The sequence below is a fragment of the Macrobrachium nipponense genome, chromosome 11, assembly GCF_015104395.2.
Source record: "Macrobrachium nipponense isolate FS-2020 chromosome 11, ASM1510439v2, whole genome shotgun sequence".
In the NCBI taxonomy this organism is placed as follows: domain Eukaryota; kingdom Metazoa; phylum Arthropoda; class Malacostraca; order Decapoda; family Palaemonidae; genus Macrobrachium; species Macrobrachium nipponense.
The window spans coordinates 21,095,211-21,115,365 of record NC_061087.1 but is presented as its reverse complement, the minus strand read 5'-3'; the positions used below and the strand labels follow the sequence as shown (position 1 = coordinate 21,115,365).

Genomic DNA, 20,155 nt, shown 5'->3' with positions numbered 1-20,155 from the left:
AATTTTCGGTTAACAGCGCTGCTATGTCTAACGAGTTCATACATTTGTAGAAATGCCGTTCAGACCATAAAGGTTATGCAAATGATATCAAAAAATTTTATGGAGAGTTATTACATAGTATTAGGGTAAAATATATGCCTCTGACGCTATTCTATGCCGAATATATCGAGTTAATAGAAAATATAGAGTTACATAAGTGCAAATTTAGCTACTGTTGTAAGAGTAATTGGAACTGTGAAATGTTTTCGTTTTTGTTGTGGACACGAGTGAGTAGCAGTGTAGCCAGTCCTTTGTTTTGTTTATCTTTCCCTTTGAGTATGGGAGCACTGCCCTGAGTCTTTCGTCTGCATTTTGGTAACACTAAAAGACCATGTAAGGATCACGAATGCTTTCATGTGAGGAGGACGTCAACCGGTCCATCCTTCATTTTGGCTATTTCACCAAGTTATTAATACAAATGATTATGTATCCCTTGCAAGGGATCTAGTCCAGGAGTTCTGAAGACTAGGCTAGACTATGCCTGGGAGAAATTTGGCATGATGTAAAGAGTAATAAAAAAACAAGCTGAGTACCAGGAATTTTCTTCAATAGCCCTAAAATGGAAATCAGCACTTCAATTGATTCCCAGTGGGAAGACATCACCTGGCCTCATCAGTAATAAGACCCATACACACAAGGAATATCATGTAATAGCAGGTAGGACAGGCCTACCCTAATTCCCAGGCAGCATAATTCATACCCACCGTGTCAACTATGACACAGTACCATTCTCCGACCCCTGTCTTCAGGCAAGAAGACTGACATCAGTGCATATGTATATGCATACTAATAGTATTATTATTCTCGTATATCTTAATGTCTTGGTGAGGAAAAAATCCTCCCGCAACAAATGTTCATGCTTTTATGTTTAAAATGTGTATGAAAATATATTACGCATGGGGTATTTTTATTTTCATACATTCAACTTCCCTGTCAGATATATACTTAGCTATAGACTCCGTCGTCCCCGATAGAAATTCGAATTTCGCGGCACACGCTACAGATAGGTAGGTCAGGTGATCTACCGGCCTGCCGCTGGGTGGCAGGAATAGGAACTATTACCTTCTAAGGACAGATTTTTCTCTATCGTTTGGACTGTAAACATACGTTTACGGTTCCTCCTGATTTGATTTTCGTGTTTCATCGCCATCGATCTTCTGGGCTGTCTTTTGCAGGGAAGTACTGGGTCTTTGGTTCGGCATACGCTTTTATTAACTTTTTAATGAATTTCGCTTCGAAATTTCGAAGAAAATACTAATTGAAACTACCGAAATTATCGGTAGACACTCACATATTTTGCAATAAAGGGAATTATTAATATTTATTCATTATTACATGTAATGAAGGTTACAACTTTATTGAGGAAATATTAAACTTTAATTTCCTACTTTAGGAAGTAAGAAAAGCATATAACTAGATACGCTTACTTTATAAGCTTTAATAGCGTTTGTGCTAACGAGCAGTTAGAGTATTAGCAGTACTAGTAGTTGTTGCATCCTCATCACCTTCTTACTCCACAGAAACTACAAATTTATATATGCAAATTTGAAGATAATGGATGTAGCTCAAAAGCGAGCTCTAAAAAGGTAAGAAGTGAATATAGTGTTCCCCATTGAAGTGGAGGGTGCGTCTGATCGGCTCTGTCTCGCTCCCAGACCTAGACCTCTTCCAAGCTCCCAGGCCCAGAGGAGAAGGAATGTCGACAGTCGTACGGAGGTTACGGAGAATCCCCACCGATCAGCGTCCCCTCGGCAGACTCTGTAGAACGTCCCAGACTGCCAAGTTCGCCATTGGAAAGGCGTCCTAAAATAGTGGAGGGTGCGTTACCGATCGGCTCTGTCTGCCTCCCAGACCTAGACCTCTTCCAAGCTCCGAGGCCCAGAGGAGAAGGAATGTCGACAGTCGTACGGAGGTTACGGAGAATCCCCACCGGTCAGGCGTCCCTCGGCAGAATCTGTAGCGTCCCAGACTGCCAAGGATCGCCATTGGAAAGGCATCCTAAAAGAGTGCTTTCCGTCTTCAAAAAATGATTCGGCTCCCTCGAGAAGTGGATGGAATTCCGACGAACTGTCGTGTCGATCAAGGAGGAGTTGGAAAGCTTCCCGACGTTGGGACTCGAGCCCGGAACGTTTCCCGGACGATTCTCCCTACGAGAGGAAAAGAGCCAAGAGGACAATATCTCGATCTCCTACGCCTTCCAGAGCGCATTCTCCTATTCATGGCAAAGAAAAGGAAGAAACTGCGACGGACTTCCTACTTAAAATGCAGGAACAAATTTCCTCTTTAGTAGGAATATTGAGGAAACAAAAGACACCTTCCAGAGGAGAAAGGACGATTGTTTCTTCCTGCTTAAGAGATCTTCGTCCTACGGGCGTTCTGGTCTCCAGACTTATCTCCTCTACTCCTCGTACGAGTACAGAGACGAATAAAGAAAGAAGGACGAAAACTCATAGGATTGAGACGCAACATACGGACAATGACGAAGAGTGTCCGAGTCGGACAGAACCACCCAGGCGCTCGGCGCCAGAATTGGACTACTCGGACAGGAAAAAGTGTCCTACGCGGACGGCTCCAACCAGACACCATTCGCCAGAACGCGGACAGCCCGACAGGCGGATATTTCCTATGCGGACAACTGTGTCCAAGCGACTCGTGCCGATTGCGGACAACCTTGACAAGGCGGACAGCCTGGATTGGACAAAACGTCGTGCGCAGGCAACTCCGTCCGGGCGACAGGCGCCAGAAGCGGACAAGACGGACAGGCAGAGGTGTCGTACTGGAATGACCAACAAGCCAAGCGCCAAGTTCCATAGGTGGACAGCTCGGACAGACGACACGGTCCGAGACGGACAGATACGTCCAAGCGCATTGAACAAACCAGACTTCGTCAACGGTTTAAACACCAAGCGCCAAGATCTTCCTCAAAAGAATCATACGGAGAAATCAACCAGGAAGCGTCTCTTTATGATTTGGACCAGGAGCGGATTTCTCTGGACAGAGACGAAAGGTGCCGCACAGGCGGCCGTCGTCCTGTTCACGATATGTCCGTTTCGGGTGGAAATCTGCCGCAAGCACAGCTGTCTCCTGAGAAGAATGCAATATGTCGCACAGGCGGCCGTCATTCTTGTCAGGAGGACTTAGATGATGATAGTTTTTTCTCAGGATCGTTTGCAAATTAAACAAGATTTGTACGAGCTCTCATTCATTGATTAGAGGCTCTTCCAAATAATAGAGGCATAGAATACGGCCTTATATCCAAGAGAATAAAAATTTGAGGGATTCTCTTCGATCCTAGAGTTTTCATTGCGATCTCTTTCGACTAATACTAATTCGTGTTTATTGACGAAAAGAACGAAGAGGGCAAGATTTCCTTTTCTCTCTCTGGATCGGAGAGGAAAGAATGTAGTAGCAAGACTTGCTGTATACGACTACTGAATGACAAGTCATATACCCATACCAGAGTTGCCTTTGTGGTTCGCTACGGAATTATCTATATCCTTACAGGTTTTTTCCTGGTAAGGACTTCGCTTACAAGGTTTGTTACGACAATACCTACTCAGCTTCGGTATTTAACAAAGGTTGTTTGGCTAAATTTGCATTATTAAGAGCTTCCTTAGGCTCGAGAATAATTGTATTATATTCCTTCATTGAATGAAGTAACTGGCAACTCATGATGAATGCAGTCAGGCAGCGAGCGAGACTGCGGGCTGTCATTCTAAGGCCAATACTGAATACAGTACCATCCGGTTCTCGGTCATGATTAGTCGATTACATCTCTCTCTCCAACGGGATCGAATGGTTAACCGTATATCCCCCCACAATCATGGACTTAGTCTCGAATGGAGGAGATAGTTAAGCTAACACAAATAAAATATTGTCTGCCTTTTGCTAAGAAGCTTTCAATAAGAAAGATATTATAACCTTTCAATGCTGTTTACCGTAGGTAACATTATTAAAGGATTCTAAGCAGTAGAACATTATATTATTAATGAATGCTCTCATGCTTATGAAAGCATGGCTTATTAGAATACATGCTTAGTGAGAAGATGGATGTAGTAGAGAATTCACTTTAAGACTACGGTATGGTCAAGTCTTTCGAGAAACGCACACAACCTTTTTAGAATCGAATATTGCTCAAGAGAAGATGGATGAGTGGGATGGGAAACATTCTCTTCGTGGCAGAAATGGTTTCCCTGAATGGACTATACTTCGTATATAAGAGTTTTTTCCTACTAAGAAAGGATTAACATGTGAAAGGAGGTCGGGTACCATAAAGGCACGATGTTCTAACACGTAACATAAAGAGAATTAGAAGAAAGCGCCAGCCTGGCGCAAAGCGCTAGAAGCGCCAACCTGGCGCAATGCGCCAGAAGCGCGCCAGCCTGGCGCAAAATTGCGCCAGAAGCGCCAGCCTAGCGCAAAATTGCGCCAGATAGAAGCGCCAGACCTGGCGCAATGGGTCCAAGAGCACCATCCAAGAGATTTTCTCGTTTTAGCGAGTTATTAACCTAAGAATCCAGTAGCCTTTCGGACAGCAGGCTCGGTAACGGCAAGAATCGTTCCTGATTTCGTTATTTCCCTTTTTATCACTTAGGCCAATTCCACGACTCTCTCATATCGCAAAGAGCATCGAGAATCTCTTTTTTCGCTCCTGTTCGCGTTAAAAAAGAGAACCTATTTGGAAAACAGACAGGGAACTTAACGATCCTTAAGAGGTTCGATGCGAGATATTTCATGTCCGTGAGAACCTTCTCGATCGACGATAATAACTGTTAACGTATGTCTAACATTTATTGGAAAGAGTTGTAGAACCGCGGAGTGAGAACCTGCGGAAAGTCTTCTTCATAGATCTCTTAGCAAGGTAGAAGACGAACAGGCTTCCTATAGAATGCTTCCTTTTCCTCGAACCAAGAGAGGTAGCAATATACGCCATCTTTATTTATAGAAAGGGGAATATACTAATAGTCTTTTTTTTTACCCCTAAATATAAATATAAAATATAAATTCTTTACAGAATTTAGATAAAGGGCGTCAAAGAAAGAGAGGATAATACTTTATGCTCATTTTGGCTTCAGAGAGGTTGGATTCACAGAGGTCACGTCTTCTCACAGCATGTTTTGGAAGTCTTTTCCAAGAGAGTCTGGATATTCTATCAGCATCTATTATTAAATAGACCTTAACAACCTCTCCACTCTGAGTCTGTCTGCATGCAGACTGACCAGAAGTGGACATAAATGAGAGGATTTTTCAAGGTAGATGACAATAGTCATGGCCTAGACATAGAATTGCTGCAGATCGTGCTAGAGGGAATGAGGAAACTGTCCTCTTCCGATACCTCTGTGAACCACATAGCGGTTTTTTTCTTCCCTTTCAAAGAGGGGAAGAATCACCTTTGTATATATCTGCTATCAAAGAACGCAGTAAAAGGCTATACTCTGTCTCTACAAAGGGAATTGGAGATAGCAGAGGATTAAGATCTTCGGGATCTATACGATATATACCTTAATATGACAAGAGTAGGATATCATGTACTTCTAATGGGATTTTTTTTTTGTGCCACAGATTCCATGATTCCGACAAGATGGAACTGCTCCTCATCAAACTTCTTTGAGAAATTTTTATGAGGGAATTCTTTGTTTCTCTGGGTCCTAAACGACCAAGAAGACAAGTGAATTTTTTGAGCATTGGAATCTCGCATCAGATTCTATGGAGATAGACAATGGTTCTTGCCAGCATAGTATGTCTAGCAAAAGAACTGAAACCCCCTATTCCTGATTCAATGTTTTCAGATAGAGGTTTCGTTGTCCAGGCAGAGTACTTACGTTTTCATCTACAGTAGAATGGTTCAAACGTTTGCCTACAGAGTCTTTGGTATGCGATGACGGCTCGAAATGCTTCCCAGAAGGTGTTCAGAGGGATACAATAAAGAGCTAGAAATCAGGAGTACTCCCAATTTCAGCTCGGAGTCTCCTTCGACTTCCAGGCTTCTTCCCTTCCTTCGGGCAAGGATAGGGAAGATTCTGCAACGAGACACCCATTCAACATGTAAGAAGAGATCTCGTGAGCACGGAAGTATTCAAGAAGGACCCTCCTCGGAGGAAGACTCTTATCTCTCGTACGGTTAGATATCCTATCGTCTACTGGATGTAGCTGATTACAATCACCTCCCCTTACCGGAGAGACCAAAAGCTCAAAGCAAAAGAATTTCTTCCACCCTTCTCCAGTCTCCTAATAAACGATTGTGGATGTTAAGGACTTTCGGACAATGTAGCGCCAATCAGGCGCCAAAATACCAGAACAGCGTAAAGACGCCAGAGGAAGACAGTCCAAATAAACACTGTCATTGTCTGATGAGGAGAAGGAGCGTGCCTCCAGCCTGGCGCAGATGCGCTAGAGGCAAATAAATCGGAAAAAGTGTCCGATGTGGGCATCGCCAGTTTCCTCGAGACTCTTTAACAAGCTCGAAGCTCCAGCAAGTGGGGAGAAGTCAGCCAGGCGCCAGGCGCGAGGCTCCAGGCTCCAGGCAGGCGCAAGGCGCTAGCCAGGCGCCAGGCGCCAGGCAAGCAACATGCGCCAGCCAAGCGCGAGGCGTCAGACAGGCGCGAGGCGCCAGCCAGGCGGCTGAGGCGCCAGCCAGGCGCCAAGGCGCAGCCAGGCCAAGGCGCCAGCCAGGCCACCAACCCGGCTCTAGGCTTCATCAGAAGAGATCAATTTCAAAGAAAGCCCTGGTCTTCTTTGGAACAGTGTGATCTCTAAAGCACTTCTTAAGTAACTTGATGATTCCTTCAAACAGCTGAGAATTAAAAGCGCTTGAAGTGCGAGCTTTTAACAATTCTTGTTCTTTCCATAACAATATGTCGTGAGAGACATATTAGCTGTAATTTACGGAGATGCAACTCTGTGTTGTCTTCTCTTTGCACGAAGGAGGTCAAGTTGACCTATGAGAGATCCTTCTCTCTTGGTTACGTGTCTATGGATACGTTGCTGGGATAGGGAGCCGACACTGATCCTTAACTAGTGAGTTAAAAAAATTTTATTTTAACATAAGTATACTATTTTCTTTGGGTTATTTGAAATGAGTTTGGGGATAGCTCTTTTCAAATTAAGCACAAAACCTCGTGTTAGGATCAGGTGATCGGGATCGGTGTTGTTGCTCCTTAATTATGCCAGTAGGCATAGGTGTTTTGTCATGTAAGTGGATAGGACCCCTTTGACAAATAACCATTAGATTCTGTCAAGTAAGTGGATAAGACCCCATTGACAGATCTACAAGAACTCTTAGCCATAGGTCACATCCTCGCTGAGGCTCTTGAGACGAAGCAGACTCCTAGCAATAGCTAGGAGGTCAACCCTTCGTCTAAACACATAGGAACCAAGGTTTTATTTATTTATTTTACTACAAACGTATGTTGTTTACCTGTCTAACTCAGTAATTAGCTGTCTCTTACCCACCGCCAAAGGTGCCAATCAGCTAAGTATATATCTGACAGGGAAGTTGAATGTATGAAAATGATATTGTTATTGTACAATAAAGTTTCATACATACTTACCTGGCAGATATATACAATTGAATGGCCCACCCAGCCTCCCCTCAGGAGACAGGTGGAAGAGAAAAATCTGTCCTTAGAAGGTAATAGTTCCTATTCCTGCCACCCAGCGGCAAGGCCGGTAGATCACCCTGACCTACTATCTGTAGCGTGTGCCGCGAAATTCGAATTTCTATCGGGGACGACGGAGTCTATAGCTAAGTATATATCTGCCAGGTAAGTATGTATGAAACTTTATTGTACAATAACAATATCATTTTTGTACATAAATATGATACAAATTAAGGCAACTTTTGTAACTACCCTCCACGTTGTCAGAGGATGTTTTTTCATGTTCGTTCTTGTCCGCTACTGTTCCGAAAAATGCATGGTGTTATTTTATTAATTTTTGGGAGATAATCATAACTCATTTTGTTGATGAAACTTCAGCTTTTTGTTATGATGAAACTTCAGCTTTTTGTTATAAGTTTTCATGCATTTATGTGTAAAATGTGTATGAAAAATGTATTACAGGGTATTTATTTTATTTTTGTACATAAATATGATACAGTGGCAGTATGCATGTCCATTTGAAGTCTTTGAAACAGCCCTTCACATGATGAAGACAACAGGTTGTTCAGTCATGCCCAAATAATAAAATTTCAATTTATATAATTTAATACGTTTTTATATAAGGTTATATTTACAAGTGTTGCATAAATTTATTTTAAAAGAGAAAACTCGCGTATACATTCGATTTTGCAACACTGCAATTTGTTTATTTTTATATCTGTGAACTTGGTCAATTTTTGGCTTTGTTACTCAAGCAAAAAATTGAGGTACGACTGTACGAGCTCAAGATGCCGCTGTTACATAGATGGCATAGTGACGAAAATTAAGATATGCACAGAAGAAAACGTAAATATGCATCTTTTCCATTAATTCTTTAAAAAGTTATACATTACTTCACTGTATTCAATAATATTGACTGTATTCTCATGGTATTGTACTAGGCCAAATCTAAGACAGTATTCCGCGGAGTGGCCAATGTTTTGGTTTGAAATCAGCTGATGGCGAATACGAGTTTGTTTCACCATATTTAACGCAATTCTGAGCGAATTTTCTTGCTTCTAGTTAGCATTAACGAATATCTAGATACTTTACTTATATGAGAAAAGGTTATTTTTCCTTATACGACGTGTTTTTAGGTGGAAATATGAATTGAATATGTCTTGTTGTGATTGTGAACTAATTTTTTTTGTTAACAGATTACGTTGGCGGCATGTTTATTGCGTAAAAAAATTATATGATTCAGTTCGCAGTTTTCCTTTATATCATCGTAATACGAACTTTACGTTATTTATCTTATATCGGCGTGAAACCAACAGTAAAATATGTGTTCTTTCAAGCACAGTAGTTTTGATTAAAACGATTTTATCTCAATTTTATCTATGATTGTTTTTGATGGCATACGTTTACTGGAGTTTTATCCTTGTTTCCGATGCTCGATAATAGTCATTAGCAGCATGAACAGTTTTCTCAGCTTCCGCTATAACTAGGTTTAAATTTACCAGTATATTTCTCGATTGATCTTTGATCTATATTGATCTTTGATCTATAGCAAATAAAGTTATTACATTAAGATATCTCAGTCCTATTCTACATAACGTCATTTATAACAACTACAGTAATAGTGTACTATAGTACAATGATTGAAATACAAGCCAAGCAGATGTTATCCAATTCGGTTGTACTTAGAAAAAAAAAGTTGTTTTTTGTTCGGTTGTTCATGGCTGTACACGTTTATGCAATGAGTATAACGTTAAAACCATACTTTCATCATTCTCTTTTGCTGTTGTTGAACTTATGTAACTAGAAGATGGGATAAAGTTAGGCTATTATAATTTGATCTCTCATAAAATCGGATTATCGTAAGACGAATTATTGTAACTTGAACACTACAGCTACCTGTACACTTTATAAAACCTTATTATATCTTTACATACTCTAGACACCCAAAGGATTAAAACTAAGCTTTTTTCACTTTACAGTATTCATAATACTAAAATAGACTGTACAGTACTACTGTACAGTAAATTCTATATAGTACTATACTGCATAAATATAATTTTATTTATTGAGCCATTGCGGGTTTACGGTGCCGTTTGACTGGTCTAGGGCGCTGTTAACTGGTCTAGAATTTTGAAAGGTGTGCGGTGGCCGTAGACTTTAAAATCGCTTAGCGTCGAAAATCACTTAGCGTTGGCGACCAGGAACGGAACCCCTGCCGCTAACGAAGGGCCGCCTGCAAACTTCCTGGCAAAAATTGTACCAGTCTACTATGGTATTCTAAGACCCAATATTCAGTTATCCGTACATATTTCTGGGGAAGTTCGTGAATCCAGCTATGGATCAAGACTAAAATAGTCTTGAAGGAGAGATGTGAACCCAAGAAGAAGGAGCCAGTCCAAATGGCTTTGAGTTTCTGGCAACGACGGATGTTACACCGCCATTGGTAACTGTCGCCATGTTTCAGGAGGCCGACGGTGCCTTCTTTACACTTTTCACAATCATCAATGAAATCGCCCAGCAGGCCACTTTTCATTAAATATACAAGTAATGACTTCTCGTCATTACCTAAGACACCTAAATTGAGCAACGTGACCGGATTGGCAGCGGCAAATTGAAGATGCTTGGGATATGATGCAGACACAGCCATGTTGGGAAGCCAGGAAAAACAGAGAGGTCGTAGGGGTGCATTGGGTCGGGGGTCGTGGGAACAACGGTCACGCGGTCGTCAGTGGTTTTGGCAGTCGTGAGCTGTTTTGGGAGGAACTACTTACCTTGGCGGAGGGATTGGTGGCCCGGGCAGAGGGAGTTACGCGGCCTGCCCGATGAATCTATATACTACCCAAATTTTATTCTAAACTTCTACTCTACCAACTGCTGTACCCTTGAGCAATCAGCATATTTCAGCACTGCTTTTGCACAGGTACTCGAATGTTAATTTCTAATGCATCTTTTGAAAACAAATTTCCTCTGTAACAATGGCATTACTGTGAATCAAAAGTAGTCGGCAGATGAAATCAATGTCTATTTATTAAGTCACTAAACGCTAAATGGGAGTTGGCACAGACACTTTGGAAAATTCTGTTAACTTCAATTATCAGAAACAAATGAATAAGACAATCAAATCATAAGGAAAGGAACACTTTGCTGAATGTTTCTACCGTAAATATATGTTTTAGTGACGATACCCAACTTAATATTTTATGGAATAATTCCACATCTTCCATCAATATTAATGAATACCACTTTTTTGGAGAGGAATTTATTATGTAATACAATGCATTATAATAACGTATGTAAAGCACACAAAATGATACAGTTATGGAATATAACCCAAACCATGCACATTTTGCATCATTATTTTCTGTACGTCAAAGATTATAGTTTAGCAAAATTATGCAAGAATTAGTTTGAAAACGTGACACTCATAAATAAATCACTTGCATTCAAAGAACTCTAGAAAAATAAAGTAAAAAATAAGACATAAATTGGAAGAATTATTGCAAGTAAAGCTAATAGCACATAATTTTATCTGTTTTTTATAGTTTTGCGGGCCAGTTTCACGGGCCAATTTTCAGCGCTGTACAACACCCAAATCCATCTGCACAGGTAAGTAGTCCCTTGGACCTTGGGTGGCCTTCACCTATCACGACCCGTGACCATTCAAAACAATCAACACGGCGTCTCCGGTTACTCCTCACCTGTCCCACGTTGCTTTTGCCACTGCTACCCAATTACTTTTTCGTACCTGATCAAGTTCTGCAATGATATTGATGTATTGCATTCGTTCCTGTTTAAAAGTGGCCTTATAGGCGATTATAGTGGTCATTGTGAATTCTGCAAAGAGGGAACAATGAGCCTCGTGAAAGAGGAAGACAGTTTTGTGTGGCGTTGTTCCCTAAGAACATGTCGAAATAGGATTGCCATTAGGAATGGCTCGTTCTTCTCCTGATCTTGTCTGAATTACTGTACCATTCTGCAGCTGATTTATGGTTGGATTCACGAACTGCCTCCGACGTTCATGCAAATGACGTGTAAAATCGGTTCACCTAATACAATTGTGGATTGGTACAATTTTTCTGCGCCATGATATGTCAATATTCTGGTTCAAGATAGCCCCGAAATCAAAGGACCAGGGCACAATGTCGAAATCGATGAATCCAAGTTCGGCAAACGGAAATACCACAAAGGCAGACTAGTTTATGGTTGTTAGGTTTTAGGTGGAATTGAGTACGAAACAAAGGACACATTTTTCCAAATCGTTCAGGACCAACTCTGTTTCTCATCCTCATCGAAAACATTCACCCCGATTCCATTATCATTTCAGACTTGGAAATCATACACTACATTAAGTCAGCACTTTAAAGAACATTTAAGTATTAATCATTCTTTACATTTCGTCGATCCAACCGACAAAGAAATACACACCAACACTATTGAATCAACATGGCGGGTCTTAAAACATAACGTTTTGCCAAGGAGCAGTACAGTAAAAAAACCTGTCTCCTCTCTATTTTTCAATGTTCAATAACAGCGGTTGCCCATTCAAAACATTCCTCGAACTTATGAAACGCACCTATCCATAAAATAAAGTGGAGTCAGTGCCAAGAAAAATCCTTCCTTTTTCCCATGTTACCCAACAACTGCAATAAAAAATGTGATGTCTGTGTTCAAACTGAACAGCCGATGCACACCATCCCAGCATGGCACCCTAAGTCAGGTTAGGTGGGTACGCTGGGCTAGGTCACTACCAGTATGTAGAGTGGTGGGTCAGTCATTCAATAATGGGTAATGTTTCTTACGTAGGTAAGCAGTACCCTAGGCTAGCTGAGACCACCTCCCATTTGTAGAGTATGAGGTCAACATGTTAAATGTAGAGTATGGGGTCAACCTGCCGCTACATTGTTTGTTATTTTGCTCCTGCCCTCACCCATATCCGTTTCCCCCCACCCAAAACCCCTGGTTCCTAACAGGGTCACCCTTTACTGCTTCTATTTGTCTTTTGGTAATCGCTGCTACTCGTATCCGTTTCCCACCACCCAAAAACCGTGGTTTCCTAACAGGGTGCCCCTTTACCCTTTCTATTAAGCTTTCGGCGATCACTGCTACTAATTTCCGTTTCCCCCCATCCAAAAACCCCGGTTCCCAACCTTTACCATTTCTGTTAAGCTTTCGAAGCTACATTGTTTGTTGTTTTTTTGGTTTTGCTGCAATTTGGGTTGTGTGTTCTACTGACGATTTTCTTGTCCGGACTAACCGGTCAGTGGTAAGGTTGGCCCACGAAACTGTAGCCACTGCATATTCACAATAGTGAGGTTACTGCAGAGAACCTCCCCCACAAAGTCCTCCAGCAGAAGATGCCCAATTGGAGGCTTTTGCTCTGCAATATTTGAATCCTCCAGGCTGGAAATTACGGCTTGGTTAACCATCCAAAATATAGTATCAGGAAGAGGTAACACGACCTGACCTCAGGCGGTAAAAACAAAAGAACATGCTAAAATAAATTACAAATAGGAAACAGTAAAACAGGAAGCAGTGTTGTGGTATGCAAACCAGTTTGGTCCAAACCTTTACTGCCCTAATCCAGGTAAAATTGTCACAAGAAAAAAGTCACAGAATAAAAGTCATAGGAAAAAGTGGAATAAAAAGACACATTAATCTTTCTTAGATAGGTAGTGACCCCCATGGGATTTAACCCGGTATTTATCCACCTTTGCGGCTTGTTTAGTACAAGCAAGTTGGTGTTTACCATAAAAAAATATAAAAAAAGGACTTAGATAACTCTAAAAAACTTCATTATCTTTAAGCATGGTTTAAAAATCCCATTAAATCTGTAACAATGGTGTAACTGAAGAATAAAGCTGGAAAAGAAACTTTGAAAGATGCTATGTTAACTACATGGCCCAGAAACAAACGAATAGGCACAAAACAAAAAATAAGAACAGAGATGTTTCAAGACTATATATATATATATATATATATATATATATAGTATATATATATATATATATATATAATTATATATATATATATATATATATATATATATATATATATATATATATATAGATATACTATATTAGATATTATTTAATATTATTATATATATATATATATGTATAGATATAATATAAATATAGATATATAGAGATATTATTATATTATATATATTATATATATATTATATATATATATATATATATATATGAAAGGCCTAGGGTTTTTGATTAATAATATATTGCCAATATGTTCGCTGTGACCTATGGAATGTGAAGAACAGTGGAGAAGCAATGACCCGAGAGAAGCTGAACAATGAGTTTCTATGGATGGCGTGAGATAAAACTGCATAGTTAGACAAGTCAATGTACTCAGGTCATGAACTCTTCTCAAAGTGCCTTTGTGAAACTGGATGCAGCCAGTAAATGTGAGGCGCTAACGAACTGTGCATTCGTATGTGCGTGTGCGTCTCTTCTATTGAAAATGTTGGATACCCAAGTCTATGGGGGGATTTTGATAGAGGCGTCTTTGGAAGAAAGGCAGGATGCCGTGGTGCTCTCCGAAGTGGTTTTTTTATTAAGTGTGCGAAATAGTCCGGCTGCAGGGGTGAGTTAAATTACTTTAGCCAAAGGGCTGGCTTGTTATCTATTTGACATTTTTGTAATGATATCCAATCTTTAATCTCTGATTGTTAAACTTGTGTGTGTACTTATGGGATGTGTTCTGTGTCTTTGAAACAGACGGTTCTGGCAAAGGGGGACCGAGAGTCTTTGGGGGACAGAGAGTCCCCGATGGATAATAGACATTTTGGTGTGACTATATTTACTGTTCAGACATTTTGATAGTGGGGTAACTTGAAGTAAGTTAGTCTGTAAGACTTGATTAATTCATTATTTATTCATTGTTAATAAATGTATTTTCTTATGATGCAACTCTCTCATTTTCATTACCTGTTAGAGTGGAGAGAAAGAGGTGAAGAGAGAGAGAGAGAGAGAGAGAGAGAGAGAGAGAGAGAGGGTTGGTTGTTTGCCTTGACGCTCGAGTTACACGTTTACCAAATAAATAATGAGGAAATATCCTCACTACAGGTTTTGGTGGCAGCGGTGGGATAGGGGTATAAAAGTTTTTTTTATGCCAAAACCAATATGGCGGCGATACCAAAACAATAACAAAGAAAGTAGATCCAAAAGTTAGAGCGAAAGGGTAAAGGGGGACCCCATTGGGAATCTGGGGTTTTTGGGTGGTTTGATGCAGATAGGAGTGTCGATGACCACCGAAAACTGGAGGAGCTTATTGGGAACCTGGTGTTTTTGGGTGGGGGGAAGCAGAGTCGATGCCTGTGGGAGGGAAAAAATGTAAAATTTAACAGTAGATTGCTCCTTACTCTGCAACCGCGCTGCGGGCAATGCTAGCCTACTACTTACCCAAGTTGGGCCTGCAAACCTATTTTAAATATGTTGACCTCTTACTCTGCAAACGTGATGCGGGCTATGCTAGCCTACTGCTTACCCAAATTTAGGACTACTTACATATTTTACTCTACAAATGGGAAACGATTTATGTGTGGTGTCAGTAAGGCCGCAGCGGAACGGCGCTTCGCGCCTTATCCACATATTTAAAGATTCTTGGCAAGCACGACATGTTTCGGCAAGCGGTAATGTTGCGCTGCGCGCGCTAGCCACAGGGGTTTCAGTGGGCCGCCAACCTAACCGCGTGGCTGGCCAGTCTAACCGCGGACAATCCACCATCTGCGAGCGACTACATATCCACGACCGACCAACCTAACCGCGTGGCTGGCCAGTCTAACCACGGACAATCCACCATCTGTCCCAGTGATAACGAAGGTTTTGACTTAACTGAAGAAACCAACTTAACTGCACTTGATGTAAAGTACCAGTAAACTACCCTAGATACATTATTGCACTTACCTTACACTTGAAAATCTTCCATGTCAGAGTTGGAGAATTCTGATTGGGCGATTCTGGGCCTTTTGACAGGGGGCGGGACGTGTAGCATCGGCATTTCGGTTTGAGCATCGCAGTCACGGGTTTGTTGAGGTTGAGGAGTACTGCGGGACAAAGGACAGATTTTCGTTGGCGTTGCCTCTGCTTTCTTTAATGGGTAAGTGCATTTAATGAGGTCGAGGAATGTTTTGAATGGGCAACCACTGTTAATAAAGTATCGTTTTTTAATGCAGTACATAGAAAAATACGAAGGGTAGTGTTCTCACCGTACCACTCCGTGGCAAAACGTTTCTTTTTAAAACCCGCCATGTAGATTCGATAGTGTTGGTGTGTATGTTTTTGTCGGTTGGATCGACGAAGTGTAAAGAGTGATTGATATTTAAGTGTTCTTTAAAGTGCTTACTTAGTGTTGTGTATGATTTCCAACAATCTGAAATAATGATTGAATCGGGATGAATATTTTCAATGAGGATGGGAAGCAGGGTTTTGGCCGATCGGTCCTGAACGATTCGGAAAAACGTGTCCTTTGTTTCGCAGTCTATTTCACCTAAAACCCAACAACCATCAACACGCCGACCTTTGTTGAATTTACGTTTGCCAGACTTTGACTCATCAATTTCAACAATGTGGCCGGGTCCACCAATTTTGTGATTGTCCTGGACCAAAATGTCGATACAGACTGTCCGGCAGAAATTATACCAGTCCACCATGGTGTTCGGTGAACCGATATGAAGAGTCATTTTCATAAAGGCCTGTGGTAGCTCGTGGATCCAGCCATAAATTAATTGGAGGATTGTGCCGAAATCCAGGTGTGAGCGGGAGAAGAAAGGGCCGTTCCATATCGTTGTTCTTTAACGACACGTGCGTAAGCTGCAGCGCCACACGAAACTGTCTTCCTCTTTAACGAGGCTGACGGTTCCCACTCTACACTTGTCACAAGTTCCACTGAAATCGCCCAACAGTCCGCTTTTGAAAAGATATGTACGTAGTACATCAACGTCTTGACATAAAGTATATAGCACACCAAAAGTAACCGGACTTTCACTCAAAAAAGCAGCGAGGGAAGGGTGTGATGCTACGGGATGCTCCATGTTCACTGCTTTGAAAACTCGCGGGGTCGGCCCAGGTGATAAAGGCTATGCTGGGTCAACTAGACTACTTACCGCGGCGGTTGGATTTGGGTGTTGTGCGACCCGGGAAATTGGAAATTGGCTCCCAAAACTGTAGGTAAATAATTAGGGAATTTGCCTACAGTGTCACCCGTGTGAATAAAGTGTGATATCGTAACGGGATTCGCAGAAGCAAAGGCAATGGGGGCTTGGTGAGGTTTTTAGAGGATACAGTTTTGAATATTCGCGGTGCGGATGTAAGGACAACACTTTTTCCCTATTTTTATTGTAACCAATCATCAAGTCGCATTGTCCTTACTTCCATCCGATAGAGCATTCCGCGGCCTTTCTGTCGATGTATAACACATACAATTCCATTATTTGTACCCTTTATTATATCTAAATGAATGTCTGTAAGAAAACACAAATTTACCGTCTCGGAGTCATTTCTGTTTGCGGTGCGAGACTGCACTACATATCCGTCCGCACCTGTCTATGTCAACCCAGTTTGTCTGTAAATAAATTATCAGTACCCAGCTACCTGTCTTAATCTCTGGTCCTCACACGGAGGACCCGCCATGCTTGTTTGAATGGTGTGCGGCCCGGGAAATTGGAAATTGGCTCCCAAAACTGTAGGTAAATAATTACAGAATACGCCTACATCGTCACCTATGCTAATAAAAAGAGGTATCATAACGGGAATGACAGTAGCGTAAGCAATGGGGGCTGGGTAGGTGTTATAGGAGACATGTTGCCTTTTTTGAATGTTCGTGTCATGTTTCGAAGGTTTAGGTCGTGAGAGGTCGGGGTCGTAGGGACTACTTACCGTGGCGGATGGATTTGGGTGTCGTGCGGCCCGGGAAACTGGTCCGGTAATCCATAAACTACCCAATTACAAATAGGAAACAGTAAAACAGGAAGCAGTGTTGTGGTATGCAAACCAGTTTGGTCCAAACCCTTACTGCCCTAATCCAGGTAAAATTGTCACGGGAAAAAAGTCACAGGAGAAAAGTCACAGGAAAAAGTGAATTGTTTAGTACAAGCAACTTGGTGTTTACCATAAAAAAAAGATAAAAAAAGGACTAAGATAACTCTAAGAAACTCTTCATTATCTTTAAGCATGGTTTAAAAATCCCATTAAATCTGTAACAATGGTGTGACTGAACAATAAAGTTGGAAAAGAAACTTTGAAAGATGCTATGTTAACTACATGGCCCAGAAACAAACGAATAGGAACAAACAAACAATAAGAATAGAGATGTTTCAGACCTATATATATATATATATATATATATATATATATATATATATATATATATATATATATATATATATATATATATATATATGTGTGTGTGTGTGTGTGTGTGTGTGTGTGTGTGTGTGTGTGTGTGTGTGTGTGTGTGTAGTAGTTACCACACGTAACATTCGAATGACTTAATACCTGTTAGAACTCGACAAGATCAACATCGATAGACACCCTCGACATTTACTTATGAATTTACTGTTAATCATTGTTGTTGGATGGGTTAGTCTAAAAATCCCCAAAACTCATGATAAAATGTCCCCCAAAACTACCATTTCCAATTACGTACAGGCAAACTAACTGCAACAATATAAAGGTCTATTCACCTTTGTTTCTACTACATAGATGGAATTTATTTTTCTAGGAATTCAAATTACATCCAGAAAGGCTTTCATTAAAATGCTATATCATTATTAATGGTTTTAATTTACTTTTCATACTACTATATACCGATGAAATAATGATGAAAATGGTAACAATATTGTTCATAGTGAAAACCAATGATTATAGAATAATTCCCAATATGGAAATGTTTTCATTAATCCTGTAATAAATCATGGGCTAATTGTTCTTTATAAAAATGCAAATGGTTCATTCACTGATTATATAAAATATACTTTGCATTGATGCATTACAAAAAGGAAAAAACTATCTTGAGTGGCTCTCATTTGAAATAAAAACTGATTTATTTACTGGCCACTGAATTTATGTGGTTCCAATTCAATACTAAATAAGAAAAATTATTCCGAGTCACTATTGCCTTTATATGTCTGCAAATTAGATGTGTAGGAGTATTTTTCAGTAAAGTGTGACATTTATAATGACATTTCATGCATTTATATAGTTTATTCTTTTTTTTTTGTTTTTTGTTTTACTTTTTTTAGCTAAAAATCCCCAAATTTGTACAGAATAATCACAAATATAGGAATAAATCCCTATATCTGGCAACACTGCATGTTGATGATGAAATGAAATTTGTATTTCCCAATTTAGTTTATTTTGGACAACTAAAAATTATTAGGATCTTTCCTGCTCACTGTTTTTGGTGGGGTATTCTCTTGCAATATATTGCATTTACAAAAATAAGTTTTCCATCCAAGAATATTAAAATTCCTTGAGGCAAAACACCTTGTTGTATCGTCTCATGATTTTGTCAATGTTAGATGTTATAACTGGAAAATTATGTACGATTTTATTTGAATACATGATACTCGTGGATAACAGACTTTTACTCAAATTAATTTTATAAAAGAAAACAAATATAAAAGAAAGAACTGTAATTTGATGAATTAGTTTAAGTAAAGGTAATTAGTGAGATTATTTTCCAATGACTCGCCCATTGATCCTCCAACAACACAAACCTAACTGGAGGCTCTTCCTATTCAATATGGAAATCCACTATGATGGATATTGCGGTTCTGTGAATACTGATATATTCTTAAGTTGTTGCATGACCTAAACTCACAATAAAAACAAAATAGATAACAGACCAAAATGAAAGCATTAGTATTTAAAATTGCACATTTTTATTTTCGATTTACTTCTTACACGAGAATAGCATTTGATATAAATTACAGTGACAATTTAACCTTAAAATCATTCAAAGAGGTACAGTATTGTGATAAGCAAAAGAATTTAATTCAAAACTTCTACTCTACCAACTGCTGCACGCTCAGCACACCTTCGAGCAATCAGCATATTTCAGCTCTTGCACAGTTAGGTACTCAAATGTTAATTTCTATCCATCTTTTGAAAACAAATTTCCTCTGTAACAATGGCGTTACTGTGAATGGGAAGGAGCCTGCAGATGAAATCAATGTCTGTTTATTAAGTCACTAAATGCTAAAAGTGAATTGGCACAGACACTTCAAAATAATCTGTGTTAACTTCAATTATCAAAATCACATGAAAAAGAGAAACAGATCATAAGGAAAGAAACACTTTGCTGAATGTTTCTACGACATAAATATATGTTTTAGTGACGATACCCTACTTAATATTCTATGGAATAATTTTCATATTCCCTCAATATTAATGAACACCAAAATAATTATTACTACTATTAGCAAGTTGTTATTGTTGTTGTTGTTGTTGTTGTATAAAGCCAACACTTCTTGTTGGCACAGGCCTTTCCCTTGTTCGGCC

The 20,155-nt window shown here is 40.0% G+C and overlaps 1 protein-coding gene across 1 annotated transcript in view; it reads left to right on the top strand.

Annotated features, from left to right (window-relative positions):
* The window catches only part of LOC135217024 (uncharacterized), a 313,643-nt gene that overhangs the window by 218,211 nt on the left and 75,277 nt on the right, over window positions 1-20,155 (top strand). The gene's annotated exons all lie outside the window — the stretch shown is intronic.